The following is a 16,169-nucleotide window of genomic DNA, read 5'->3' on the forward strand; positions in this document are numbered from 1 at the left end:
GTGGCATTTGAGAATTATGTCACTGCGTCAATAGGTAATATCAGGGCGAAGCAAGACAAGGACGAAGTCTTGTGTGATGTCAAAGAGAAATGAAATGATAAATCCCACATGGCCATCAGGAAGTATTATATTATCCAGAATGTCATCCTATTTAAGAGCCGAGCTCTGGATGACTGCAGGTGGCTGTTAGCGATTCTGGAGGAACTGGTGAATAAGCTCATATGGTACATGCATCTGAGCTACGGTCACTTTGGTGAAAGAAAATACTTGGAGAAGCTGCGAAAAACCTGTTACTTTAATGATATGCTTTAGCGTATACATAAAATAATTAGAGTATACAGGCCCTGTCAGCAGGCCAAGCCGCCCACTGTGTCGTTTGCCACACCAATACACCCGGTCGTTCCCAGTCAATTCAGGGACCTTGTAGCAGTAGATCTATTCGGTCTGCTAGTGCTTTCTAGGAATGGATTTGCATACATTTTTGTGGCAGTAGAACTGACGACAAAATTTGTCTGCCTCACACCGATGTGTGGGGCCACTAGGAAGGCGGTAGCTGCCGCATTCGCAAATCACTTCTTATGGGAGGTTGGAACTGCGTGATTCCGAACACAATTCAGGTCACATCACTGGGAGTATAAGCTTTGGAGAAAGTGAGTGAAACCGATCTTTATCTCCCTTTTCTGCCCTTCAGCGAATCCCTGTGAAAGGTGGATGAAGGAGTTTGGAAAATTGTGTCAGTTATACTGCCACCATGACCACCAGACGGACATAAAACTATCTAGTTTCCAGAACATATTAAATGAGTTGCCAAATGCCTCAATGATGTTGCCACTGATTCTGGTCCTGAAAAACAAGGAGCCTCTGAGTAAAATAAAAGAGGTGGTTCTCTGGCCAGCACAACCCAGGTTATGGAGATCTGCAGTTGTGGAACTTGCCCTGAAAAATATAAAGAGTGCTGCTGAGGCTTGGATAAGATCCTACAAAAAGAAGGTGTGGAACATAACTTTTCACTTAGGCCAGAAAGTACTTGTATGCTTGCACAAGCTCTCTAATAAACATGCTGGGTTGTCAAAGAAGTTCTTTTTCTTATTCAATGGGCCATACAGAATCAAGCGGATCCCACATCCAAATACGCTTGAAGTAGAAACCCACCGCTCACAAGTTGAAGGGCCTGCACCACATCTGCAATGTAAGACCTTATATTGAAGCACAAGATCTTGCCCCTCAGAGACTGGAATGACATATTGCCCATATGTTTTTCTTGCATTCATTCTTTTGTGAGTAAAATCACAGTGTATATTTTCCAATGTTTTGATTCACTCTGATGTGATTAAAATTAAAGTGTATATTTTCTATGAATTGTAAAGGGTCCCCAAATATATGTGTAGTTATTTTAGTTATTTCTTCTTCTGAGCAGAAAAGAGTAGTGTTATGCAGGTTTATAACATCTGAACGTGAATGATTATGAGGCTCAGATGAAGTGTTTCCTATTACAGTGTCCCACCACTGATGCATCAGCTGAGACAGTGCAAAGAGGTGATGAGCAGATCTCATGCCCAACACCCCCACGAGTCTACGTCGACCTCAATGTGATGCAGAAAAGTGTGTGTCTCTCCACTGACGACAGGAGAAAGGGGCATGTGTCGTTAAACACATTCCTCCACAATACGCGGACGACGACTGCCAAGCCGCCTTTCCGATGATGAGGCAGGGCCGATAAGCAGCGAAGTCCTGCAAATCTGCAATGTTGAACCATCCCTCAGAATGGACACAGAGGGTGGAAACGGGCATGAGGCAGCATCACGAGGTGCTGTCTAGGATGAAAAACCTGAATTACGATGGACATTACATTCAACGCCGCTGCAAACTCCTCAGTTCAGTGTTGTGGTCCCCTAGTAGCTTATCCTCCAAGTAGCCTTTAGAAGAGATGCCCACCCCAGCACCTAAAGAGAATACCCAGTGAAACTACCGTGTGACAAAACTGCAAAATGGCAGGGTGTCACCAATCTGGTTTCTGTATGTGTTTTTGTACTCATGTCTTCTTTTCCATAGGTGGTTATTTATCAGCTGTCATTCCACTGGGTTCATTCATGATTTTGTATCACTGTATTTGTTGTGCACATTGAGTTTTGCAATTTCACTTAGATGTTTTTATATCAGTCAGCACCAGTTGACACTCCTTTGGTTTGTGGTAATGATTTTGCATCATTGGATTTGTTTATATATGCACATATATTTTGTGTACCTGTTCATCTATGTCTGTATGTTAACTTTTGATAATTGGTTAAAGCAATTTTCAGAATAATATCTCACATTTGTTGTCATAGTAGGTCAGATGACATGATGTGTACAATATCATGCTTAATTTAATTTGTTCTGTTTGCTTTGGCTGACCGCATGAGGTCACAATTATTGACTAAGGTCAGATAAAACTCATTTGGAGATAAATCAATTTTTTAGTGCTGCTGTTGCCTGTTGCAATTGTTGCTCATTAGGGTATGTTTGATTCAAAGACTGTTGGCTAATCTCGTAGCATGGTGAGAAAATTTGTGGCACAGTCTTCTCCAGGACATTTGGGGTGATGAAAGGGTCCTGTAGCCACCTTTCATTAGTCCAGCAGCCCACATTCACTAACATTTCTCTTTCTTTTCCTTGTTTTTCTTTTTTTTTTTTTTAACTGATTCAATGTATGTGGTTGTGTGTCACATTGCCAGACAGTGGCGTAGTCTGCTAGAGAAAGTCTGCGATAGTCATACAGTTTCAGTAGCAGTTGTACAGAATAGCCAACTCTCATAGTGGTCAAGTAGGCAAAGAGGTTTGCGCTACTAGTGAGAAATCTCACTGCATTAAGTTGGTGGTGGAAATGGCATCTTTGGGTTTTCTGGGCCACGCAGAGCATGGAAGAGGGTGGAGGAGAAAAAGCGAGGCAGTCTACCACCGGTAGCGTCCACAGCTGTACTCCAGTATAGGAAGGGTGAGTTAGACAGACCATGTGCCACGTTGTTACTTGGCAAGAGGACAGCTGTAAGCTTTTGGTCTCCCTTTTCAACTCCGAAAGATTGCTTTGCCTTGTCGCAGCAAGCAATGCAAAACTTTGGCAGATTTTTCTTTTAGTAAATTTCTATAGCAGACTTGTATCTGCTGGAAGAACGCAACACAAAGGTGTCGCAACTATAAGAAAGGAGCCCTCGCTTCTGTATGAATGCCTGTTTGCCTTCAGCTGTGCCTGTATACACTTTTATTTTTCTAAATATTAATAGCTTTACCTTGTCATACATTTTCCTCGTTTTATGTATCTTTCGTACATGGGCAGCCAACCACATGGTTGAACATTAGAGTTTGTTGGGCTACTGTCATCACTAACTGTCCGATCTCATGTGTGATTTAAAGAATGTTAACTGTTCATGATTGTGTGATGTGATATTGTTGCAACTTGGCCACGATACCTAGAAATTTCATCTCCGCAAACCACATAGGCACGCGGTGTGCTGCGAAACGTGTACTGTTTCACGAGCCATTGCACTTAGTCATCAGGCAACTGCAGTTGTATGAATGTTTCACACCAGTGATTTTAGGTGTAGATTATAATGGTGAATGTACTGATGTTTTTCTTTAATGTTTTAGGAATTAATGTTATCAGGAATTGTGTACATGTCTCACATCCATGTCTTCGTAATAAATGATTTTATCCACAATTTTCTCTTGTATTGCGAAGTTATGTTTTTGCACCTAAGCCACTCACCTCATAGCTTCCCCGTTAGCACATCCAATGTGTTTCCTTATGCACAAGTCCAGTGATTAGTTTCCCCTTTTATTTTGAAACAAATGCTTTAATTTAAGTCTTATTTTCAGGTGTGTTGCTGGGAGTTGATCTTATGCACAGTGTACATGCACTTTCTATTTTATTTTAAATGTTTGATTCTCATGGACAGTGCAAGGGCATTGCACTATTAATTACATCGCATCCCCTATGAGTGATATCACAATGTATGCACTGTCTTAAGTTTCTGGACTGTGATCAAATTAGTTTACTTTCCGACTCTGCCAAACCTCTGATTAGTTGTATGGTTGGAGTCGGTGGGGATCTAATTTTCTCTTGTTAATTTCATAAGCAATAAGCATTTCCATTCCCAATAGGTTAGTTGCAATTCTTACAACTATGTTTCTTTTTATCAAGCATGTGAGTCATTACTTATCATCATTTGAGGTAATTTAAAGACCTTTTGATGTTAAAGTTCATCTACTCATTACGTATAAAAAAACATAGAACTGCAGTCTACACAATGTAATTTCGTGTGGGCCCTATATATATCTCTCATTTCAGTCAATTCCATAGTTTCAAAGGTAGAAAGACAGAAATTCATCTATGTAATGCAATTTTTGTGTAAAATATGTAAAATTAACAAATAGTAGTTTCAGGAAAACCTTTAAAATGATGTAGTCAATCACTCAAAATGAAAACATTTAAATGCTTAAAAACCTTTATGACCATTAATCACATTTGTTTATCTGAATTAATAAAACTTTGGCATTGGAACATCTGTAAATGTAGACAGTCAAAATAGTTAAATATTAGCCTATGGCTAAACGTTGGCTATTTTATTTTACAAATACAAATGTTTTATTCCACCTTTGAGCATATACACATGCAATTGGTGTCATCAGTGTTAACACAACAATAATAAGAATAACAATAATACAAACTTGGACAAATGTCACTAACTATAATATGGTAATTCAAGATGAATACAATACATATTTATGCAAAAGTCTTAACAACAAAATGTCAATTACAAGATAAATGAACTACATAGTTCAGTGAATGACAAATAAATAATCAAACAGATAATTAACAATCAGTACATGAAAAATTAATAAGGTAGTTGCACAGTGTGGCATACCTGTTTGCAGTTAATTTATTGTTCATTCTCATACAGACAGTGTGTCATTTGTCACATACTCAAGGAGCACTTGAGCAAGTAAATTACTTTACTCTTCAGACACCTTGAAAGACTAGGTTTAAATTTATTTACTGGCATACTATAGGCATTTCAGGTAATTTGTTGACGCAGACAGGACCAAGACATTTGTAACTGTTATTTCTTTTTGCAAGCCTATTAACTGTATGTCCACTTATTATGTTACAGTCATGAACTGTCCTCCTTCAGTCAAATTTACTCAGATTATCTTTAGCAAAGACAAGGCAGTTGTAAATATAAGGCCAGGCACTGTCATTATATTTAGTATCTTAAAATAATCTTGACATGATTCATATGGGCTAAGTCCTGCTATGCACCTTAAGGGTTTGTTTGCCATTTGAACACTAATTCTGAGCATACGGAGTTGCCCCATAATAGTGTTTCATAACTCAGGTGGGAATGGAAGATTGCAAAATATGCATATAATGTAAGTTCTTTACTGACATTGCTCCTCATTTTGCACAGCAGATAGATGACACATGTCAATTTGCAATTTGCCACATAACTTCCCTGTGTGGGTATCACGGCTGATCTTTTGATCTACGAGGGTCACTCCAAAAGAAATGCACACTATTTTTTTTTTTTAATCCATCTTTCATTCCACATGTTTGAAAGTTTTACAGTGTGTAGATACATCCTTTAGGAACAATATTTTCATTATTCCACATAACTTCTATCCCCCTAAACCGCCTTACGCCATCTTGGAACCAGCGTCTGTATACCCACACGGTAAAATTCTGGACCAACCTGTTGGAGCCACTGTTTGGCAGTGTGGACAAGAAAGTCATCATCTTCAAACCTTGTTCCATGAAGAGAGTCCTTCAGTTTGCCAAAGAGATAATAGTCACATGGAGCCAGGTCAGGACTTAAGGGTAGCTGTTTCAGTGTTGTCCATCCGAGTTTTGTGATAAACATCTTGGGAACCCACCTGGCAAAATCTTTTTTTAATGCCAACACTTTCAGTATTCTGCAAACACTTCCTTCCCCCATCCCAAAATAGCATGACAATTCATTCACTGTGATGCGTCTATCAGCAGTCACCGGTTCGTTAACTCTCTGCACATTGTCTGGAGTGTGTGCAGTACGAGGCGTGCCACTGCAAGGACAATCCTCAATATTGCCATGTCTGCTTTCATCACGTAACCTGCTTGCCCACCGACTAACTGTACTGCGATCGAAAGCAGCATCTCCATACACCTTTTTCAACCTCTTCTGGATGTTTTCCACTGTCTCATTATCACAGCACAGGAATTATATGACAGCACGTTGCTTCTGACGAACGTCACGTGTAGCAGCCATCTTGAAGACATGTTGTGACGGCACCACTCACGGGAACAGGTTGAACTGAGTTTAAAAACAAGTGGGAAGGCTGCATCTACACACTGTAAAACTTTCACACGTGCAGAATGAAAACTGTATTTTTACAAAAATAGTATACCTTTCTTTTGGAGTGATTCTCATACATGAGACCGTAATAATTTTACTGTTTTGGTATCATGACTGGGAGCATTCAGACTAAATACAACAGCTTCAGTTCTACTATCATTCTTCTGCAATACATCTGCCTCAGACCAAGTACTGCATCTCTTCATGGCTGCTGTCATGTTGTGTTGCGCATTTTCAAGGTTGGTAACACATGTGATGAGTGTTGTGTCATCAGCATATAGCACTGCATCACATGGTACAACTGCAGGTAAATCATGTATATAAATAATGAAAAGGAAAGGTCCAAGAACAGATCTTTGATGAACACCCTTTACAACTGGGAGACTTTCTGGCATTCGATTATTTACTGTAACTAACTGTTTTCTATTGGTTTTCGTGAAAAAGTAGTACACATTCATTGAGTATTGAACCATATTTGGGACTTTCTTGAAGACAGAACTCAGGATGTTGATCTTAATGAAAAATAGTCAATAGATGTAAACAAAATGTAATGAATACCCCTAGGAAGCATGATAGGACCATTACTCCTTTCAATACATATACCGAACCTAGTGGATAGCAAAACTGTTCAGATTCAGTCCCCAGGTCGCTTTTCTTTAATTCCACATGGACAATTTCAGGCCAGATCTATTACAACAAATTTGTTACAGTTGATTCAAATGACAAACAGCTTAAGATTCATGTTTATGAAGATTCAAAATGCTGAAAAAAATTCGTTACAATGAAACAGCTGAGCAATATAACTTTTTTTTTTTTTGTTGCAGAGTAACCTGTTTAATATGGAACAGGAAGTTCCCTGTCATAGCTTGCCATACACTCACCTGCTGCAGCTAAGAGAAGCTGCCTAATGAGCAAAGTGACTTCGTGCACAGTAATTATTGTGAAATTTTTATGAACATTTACTTTGGAATGGGGTATCACACAACACCAAACATCAGCCCTCAGCATACTGGCAGTAGTGAATTCGACAGGGCAGAGGAAACTTTAGGATAATGCAGTGTTTTGTCTGGCACAACAGAAACTCTGCCTACAATAGCCAAATGAGAGGAAGATAAGATATATTTGGAATTTCTAAAGTCTTGTTTAAAATTTTTAATGGTCCCCTGATCATGGCATCCAAACTCTTGATAAGATTATGCAAGAAGCTCTTGACTTTGCTTCAAAATGGTCTGCAGCCAATAAACTTGTTTACAATCCACATAAAACCCAAAAGCTTATGTTAGGACTTTCGAAGAATGCAGATAATAAATGTGCCAAACTCTTAGGAATACATCTTGGTTCAAAATTCAATTGGAAGAATATAGTCTTATAGACAACACACTATCAAATATTGATCCCACAGAGAGAGAGAAAAATATTAATATTAACTTAGGACTATCTGATCATAATGCCTTCAGCCTTATAATTCCAGCTAAACTTGCAAAAGACAGAAATGTATTTCTTTCTCATATAAGAAATTTCTCTGCCGAAAATTGTGCTAGTTTTGTTGATAGTAGAAGTAGTGAATCCTGGTCAGAAGGGCTTTCACAGTCAAGTACTAACAATGCTTATGATGTTTTCTCTTCAATATTCATGTCCAATTTTGTAATGTATTTACCTAAAAAAAACGACTAGAGCCCATTCATGTTGGATCACTAAATCTAGTTCCTGGCTCACAACAGGCATTAAGATTTCCTGCAGTACTTTAAAAATGCTCATTTCTCAAATGAGAAGATCCACAGATCCCCAGTTTATAGAATATGCAAAGACTCAGAGGAAACTATCTTGATAGTTGATTGCAAAGGCAAAGCTGCTTAGTAATGATAACGTAGCAAGAAAGTTCAGCAAGAAATTAAAATCTGTGTTGGACATTGTATAAAGTGAAACTGGGAAGATACATGAAAATCAGGAAATTACTCTTAAAAATGCTGATGATATAAGTATTGGGAAAAAAGACCAGCCAAATTACATAAATGACTGCTTCATAAATGCTCACCAAAAACTTATCTTATGTTTTGCACACCAGCATACAACATGAGGTTAGATCCAATTAATGAGCATGAATTAGTAAAGGTTGGGAGGGTATGGTACCATCATATGGCAAGATATTTGATGTCATTTATTAACTTAAATGGCAAAGTTATTGATCTGCCTTGCCACAGAGTGTATATTTCAGCTACCTCAGGTTTAGGGATGGGACTCACTGCTGCAAAGCTGCACACAATATCCGATGCTGACTGAGTACAGTTCATGACATCATGAGGAAGGCATCTGAGCCTGTAGCTAACACATATAGATAATGACATATGGAACCAAATGAATGCGGGAAGTTATACTTAGTAATTCAAGCAATCTAGAGCAGAGACATAATTCTGAGTGGGGAGAAATCACATATGGGATTCCTCAAGGTACAATCTTAGGTCCATTACTGTTCATCATTTATATGAATGACCTTCCATCTAGTATGCCTACACAACAAGCAGCATTAGTTCTTTTTGCACATGATACTAGTATTGCAATCAATCTGAGCATACATACAGAAAAAGAAGACTTGGTAAACAAAGTTCTTAAAATTATTCTTGATTGGTTTTCTGCGAATGGTCTCACCCTCAGTTTTAAAAAAACACAACATATTCAGTTCAGCATATCTCAAGGTCCTGCACCAATGATAAGCTTAACACATGGTGAAGAAGTAATATAAGAGAAAAATTTCAAAATTCTCAGAGGTCCATACTGATGAGAGAAACTGGAAAAACACATTCTGAAACTCCTAAAACAACTTAGTTCAGTGACATTTGTACTTAGAATCATTGCAAATCTTGTGAAGAGAGAAATCTGTAAGTTGACATATTTTGCATATTTTCATTCTATAATATCATATGGAATGAGATTAGATTATATTAGATTCAGTTTTCATTCCATAGACCCAAAATGAGAAGATTCACATGGAGTTGGAACAAGTCGGAGAGTATAACATAAAAGAAAGAAAACATTTAAATATAATACTCACATCTCTCATCATTTGTCAGGGGATTGTCAAATATGTGAATACATTACAGTAAACTGGAACTGCAAATATTTACAGAATTAATACACTGTCAGAATGAAACATACCTATACACTTTTAATAAATATATCATACAAAAAATACCTAATCTTTGCTGCTGTGACCAAACTGAAGTCGAACAGACATATTTACTTCAGCTGCTCTAGCAGTTCCTGTTATGAGATTCACCTATAGAGTAAGAGGAATTGAGTATCAAAAAGTCTTTCAAACGCTGTTTAATCTGTGCTTTTTCTGAAACCAAGCTTTTTTTTTAATATCTCCTACATCTGACATCATTTGCACTGCAAATACAGCCTTGATCGAGTGCTTCAGCAGTTCTGTAGTATGCCCTTGCCACCGGAATTTATTATCGACTCGTAATCCCAGAAATTCAACATTGTCAACCTCTTTGACTTGCATGTCTGCATATGTTATACAGATGCTGGTAGGAAATCTCTTTAGGTTCTGAACTGCATATAGTGGGTCTTTTCAAAGTCTAAAGACAGTGAATTAGCTTTAACCATTTATTAATGTTGATGAAAATTTGATTAGCAACCATTTCTACATCTGTACTTGACTTGCTATTTATTACAATGTTTGTATCATCTGCAAACAAAACAAACTTAGCATCTGGAAATGTATCAGGGAAGATGTTATTAATGCACACAAGACAAAGCAAAGGACCCAAGACGGAACTTTGAGGAACACCACATGTATTTAATTCCAGTCAGATGAAGACTAATTGCTTACTCTACAGATATTTTACACTGACGCCCTTTGTTTCCTGTTAGTAGGGTAAGACAAGAATCATTTCGCAACACTGCTGGCGACACCATTATATTCTAATTTATTTAAGAGAATGATGCAGCTCACACAGTCAAATGCTTTTGACAGGTCACAGAAAATGCCAGTAGCCTCTAATTTGTTATCTAACAAATCAAGTACATTCTTACAGTACATGTTAATAGTCTTCTCTGTATTAGAAACCTTAAGGAACCCAAACTGTGACTTGGACAATATATTATTTGGAGTCATATGTTTGAGAACACAGATGAACTCAACCTTTCCAAATATTTTTTGAAAAAGCTGGAAAAAGTGAACTTGGTTGATAGTTTGACAGTCCCTCTTTGTCCCCCTTCTTGTAAAGAGGCTTAACTTCAGCATATTTTTGAACAGTCTGGAACTGTTCCATTGATAAGAGATTGATTACATGAATAACTTAAGATAGAAATGAACTTGCATGAGCACTCTTTCATTAACTTCATGGATATGTTATCATAACCACTAGAATACTTTGATTTTAAGAATTTTATGATGGACCTACTTCTTTTGGAGACGTGTCATTTCCATTTTACTGGAGTTCTTGTAAAGACTGATCTCAAGTATTCCATTGCATTGTTTATTAAACCTGATAACTCCAAACTATCAGTAACAGAAACAAAGTACTTGTTTAAGAGGTTTGCAACACTGCATGCATGTTACCAATGTCTCAATTATTTTTAGACCTCTCTGTTCCTCTTCCTTTCTGGCCCCACCTAGCTCTGTCTTTATTATATCCCATATAGTTTTTATTTTGTTGCCTGATGTAAACATCTTTTCTCATAATAAAGCTGCTTAGATTTCTGGAGTACTTGCTTCAATATTTTGCCATATTCTTTTTAATACATCAGAGCTATTCCAGAATAGTAGATACAGTCTCCTTTTTGTCTCATTTGATGTCTTTATTCCTTGTGTATTCCACATTTTATTTTTAGACTTCTGTTTGATTTGATTTAATTTTTAAAAAAGGAAGTAAATTTATTAATGAATGCTTTGTATTTTCCATTTGAGTCAGAAGTGTTGTAAACATCTATCCAGTTCATGTGTTTGCGCAATCTCCTAAAATTCTCAATTACTGACTGATTTAGTACCCTCCTGTTTTCAAATTTAATATATTTTATATCTTGACACATTTCAACATTTAACGTAAGTTAATGCATGTCACGATTGGATAGCCCATATAGTAATGTTTTGTGATACAACTTTTTTCCTGATTTCTCTACAAATATGTTATCAATAGCTGTCTCAGAGCATTTATATACCTTAGTTGGAAAGATCACAGTAGGAATTAAATTGAACAACAGTGTTACTGATTGCAATAATTGTTTACTGACAGAGCTTTTCAATAAATCCTCACACCAGCCACTATTTCCCTGCTTTTTACTGTGATATGGGATAACAGAGCTACCATTTTTTTTTTTTTAATGAGGTTAACGTTCCCTGAAGGTGAACTTTATATACTAACTGTTATAAAGGACTTATTATGAAATACTACATCTGTTGCACAAGCCTCTAAGTGCTGCTCTGAGGAAAATTTATTAACATCAATGTTTTTGAAATTAAAGCAGTTTCTGACATATGTTGCAACTGCTGCTTCCTCTGTATCTTCTCTTTAGAAGTAAGAAGCTAACTTGAATCCTGTAACAGTTAACACCAATGGTCACATGATATTGCAAGAGGTAGTTTATACCAACTGGTTTGCTCAGCTCTAATTCTTCAATGCAAATAAGGAACTCATTAAAAGCTTACACGCTAGTCCTCGGATTTTCTGCACTGACAGAATTACAACTGGTCGAACCTAATTTTTCTGTCAGTTTTTTACTAATCTCCAGCTTCAATCAGGGATTGTTTGCATTAATTGTGTACACTAAATTTTATTTTCTGGATGCCTGTTTTATCAAAGTAAATAATATTCTATGGTAACTCATATTTAAAAAGAAAGTCTTCATTGCACAAAAACAAACTGTAAGAATTATGTGTGGTACTCATCCACGACCATCTTGTAGACATTTGTTTAAGGAATTGCCATTCTGACTAATTAGCATTATTCAGCCACTCAACATGAAATTTTGTTCTGCCTTTAGTAGGAAAAACAAGTTTGGGTGTGGTGTAGCATCACGGTTAAAGCAAGTAATTTCAGCATTATTGATGTAAGTAAATTCTGCCACTTATCCGTGAGCCCACTAGTGAGACTGGCAGCAGCAAAACATGTCTGGATAATATAATAACAAATATGACCCATCTTTCCTATAGTACAGCTGTTCTAAAACAAGCCTCCGTGCAGTATAGCTTCAATTGGAGGCAAATGAGATGCCCTTTGTCTCCAAAAAGAAACTATATGTAAGCAAAAGAATTATGTATAATCATGACATCAATAGATTGAACTGCATGTTAGTACACATACCACAGTTTGTGAATGATACATTTTCCTGTGATAGCTTTGCTGCTGGTTTCTACTATTGTTTTGATGCCAAATGCCCAGTTGTAGACACAGATGTTAAATAAACTAAAATATGAACAAAAGTATCTGGATAAATAATGATGTCATTGAAGCAAGGGAAAAATTAAAATTATTCAATAGTGCAATGTCGAATAATGGACAAAATCTCAAGCTAAAGGAGGCCTTCAAAACTTATCAAGAATATTATAAAGATTTATCAATACAGACCAGGAGCAGCTATGTTGCAAACAAGCTTCATGTTTCACTGGTGTCTGGGTAGTGACAAACAGTTTTAGAACAGGCAGAGAGAAATGCTGTACCGACTTTCATATTGACCACAATGCGATAGTAGTAAAAGGTCAACTTGAAATTGCTAATATATTCAATGAATATTTTTCTTCAGTAGGGGAAGCAATCAACGACAAACATAATAACCTGCAGTATAATTTTAAGGGCAATTCATCTATTCTTATAGCACATATCTAGTCCCCACAAATTGCAAAGAAATAATTATCATCATTAGCTCTCTAAAATCTTCCAGTTTCACACGGCATGACAGCCTCAGTATTAATGTATCAAAAGTGTGCAGATTGATTGGTTTAAAAGAGGGAGAAAGGGACCAAACTATGAGGTCATCAGTCCCTTGTTCCTAATAAAACAATGCTACAAGCATGAGAATAAAATAGTTGAGACATATAACACAAAACGAAAAGAAAGGAAAAACCACAAGAATGAAGGAAAGGCAATGAACACTAAAAGGAACAAAAGAGGACAACAGAACAACAGAGACACACAAGAAACAGTTCGAAGAGAGTACAACAAGGAAGCCGATTACAGTGGCTGGCCGACCAAGAAGAAAAAAAAGCCAGCCACTCTGCAACACAATAAAACCTTCACCCTAAAAGCACTAGGGTTGAGGACACAGAGAGACAAAGGACAGGCACTAAAACTCAAATCGAATGATAAAACCCACCCTAACAGATGAAACATAAAACCAAATCAGCCGATGAGGCATTGTCTGCTAAAATCAATGATACAGAGTCTGGCAACCGAAGATGAACTCACAGGGGGAGGGACATAGCAGAAGAATATTGGCCACTGTCAACCGGGTGCCGCACCAACACTGAGGTGGGTCTTCACAGTGCAAGAGGTAGCTGCAGGTCGCCCACGCACAGCCAATGTGGAGCCTGCAGAGAACCACAGAGTCCCTGCGAAATGCCCTCATCAAGGACTTCCACACATTCGTGGTCCTCTTAATGGCTCACAGTTTGTTGTGGATACTGAAATTTTGCAATTTTGTCTCCCAAAGCTGAAAAACTTTGCAAAGCCAATGTGACCATCACCCATCGAGCCGTCGGTGTAAACCACTTCAGAGCCCTGGAACACGACATGAATCGAGAGGAAGTGACAGCGGAGAGCTGCAGGGTTAATGGAGTCCTTAGGGCCACATGAAAGGTCCAGATGAAGCTGCAGCCGAGGCATACACGATTGAGGTGTACATGAATAGACCGCAAGTAGAGGTGGTAAAGGGAAGGATTACAGTTCGGAGAGAAAGGACCGCACGAGAACCACAATCGTTAGCCCCGATCTGGGCCACCGATGTGGAGATGGACTGCCGCAGGCGGGAAAAGGAGATGGTAATTCGGAAGCTCGGGGGAACTATGAATCTGTGCTGCGTAACTGGTGAGCAGTTGTGCACATCTGATCAGCAGTGGAGGGACACCAGCCTCCACCAGTACACTGGTCAGCGGACTCGTCCTAAAAGCTCCTGTCGCTAATCGAACCCCACAGTGGTGCACAGGGTCAAGTAAATGCAATGCTGAAGGCACTGTCGAGCCATAAACCACATCCCATAGTCAATTCAGGATTGGACAAGGGCTCTGTAGAGCTGCAGCAGCATACAGTGACCTGCACCCCAAATGGTGTTGCTCAAGCAGTGGAGGGCATTGAGGTAATGCCAGCACTTCTGCTTAAGCTGACGAAGATGAAGGAGCCAAGTCAATCAAGCATAGAAAACAAGTCCTAGGAATTGATATGTCTCCACTATAGTGAGTGGATCATCATTAAGGTAAAGTGCGGGTTCTGGATGAATGGAACGACACTGACAGAAGTGCATGACACATGACTTTGCGGCTGAAAACTGGAAGCCGTGGGCTACAGCCCATGACTGCGCCTCGTGGATGGCTCCCTGGAGGTGCCGCTCAGTAACAACAGTATTGGAGCAGCAGTACGAATTAAGAAGTCGTCTGCATACAGAGAAGGGGAGACGGAGGACCCAACAGCTGCTGCTAGACCATTAATGGCCAATAAAAATAGAGACACTCAATACAAAGCCCTGCAGGACTCCATTCTCCTGGATATGGATGGAACTAGGGGAGCCACCAACTTGGACACAGAAAGTACAGAACGACAGGAAGTTTTAGATAAAAATCAGAAGCAGGCCCCGGAGACCCAACTCATACAATGTGGCAAGGATATGATGTCGCCAGGTTGTATCGTATGATTTACGTAAGTCAAAAAAGACTGCAACCAGGTGTTGCCGTCAGAAAAAGGCTGTTCATATGGCAGACTCGATGGACACAAGGTTATCAGTGGTAGAGCAACCCTGACGGAAGTTGCCCTGACATGGAGCCAGCAAGCCACGAGACTCCAGGATCCAACCCAACCTCCGACATACTACACGTTCCAGCAGCTTACAAAGAACTCTGGAGAGGCTGATGGGCCAATAGCTATCCACATTGAGCAGGTTTTTACCGGGTTTGAGCACTGGAATGATGGTGCTCTCCTGCCATTGGGATGGAATGATGCCATCGCACCAGATCCAGTTGAAGATGATGAGGATATGTCACTTGTAGTCAGATGAGAGATGTTTAATCATCTGGCTGTGGATCCAATCAGGCCCAGGAGATGAGCTGGGGCGATGTGCAAGGGCACTGAGGAGCTCCCACTCTGTAAATGGGGCATTATAAGATTCACTGAGGTGTGATGAGAGGACACACCCTTCCAGCCACTGTTTGAGGGTGCGAAAGGCTGGGGTGTAATACTCCGATGCAGATGCTCAAGCATAGTGCTCAGCAAAGTGCTCGGCAATCACATTTGCATTGGTAGATAACACACCATTTATGGTAACACCAGGAACACCTGTTGGGGCCTGGTATCTAAAAAGATGTTTGATATTTGCCCAGGTGGGAAGGTGACGTATGGCACCCAATGGTCGAGACGTATCTCTCCCAACACTCTTGCTCCCGTCATTTGATAAGGTAGCAAAACACGGGCATGTAGCCATTTAAAGGCTATGAGGTGCTCCGGGGAAGGGTGCTGCAGTAGAGCTCGCCGACACACTTTAATTGCTTCAGTAAGGGACTGCCTCACGCTCTGGGCACCCTAAAGAGCGAGGGATCGTGTTTTCTGCCACAGAAACAATTGTTGTAGTCACCTGCTCAACCATGACATTGATGTT

Source organism: Schistocerca gregaria, chromosome 4, assembly GCF_023897955.1.
Source record: "Schistocerca gregaria isolate iqSchGreg1 chromosome 4, iqSchGreg1.2, whole genome shotgun sequence".
NCBI lineage: Eukaryota > Metazoa > Arthropoda > Insecta > Orthoptera > Acrididae > Schistocerca > Schistocerca gregaria.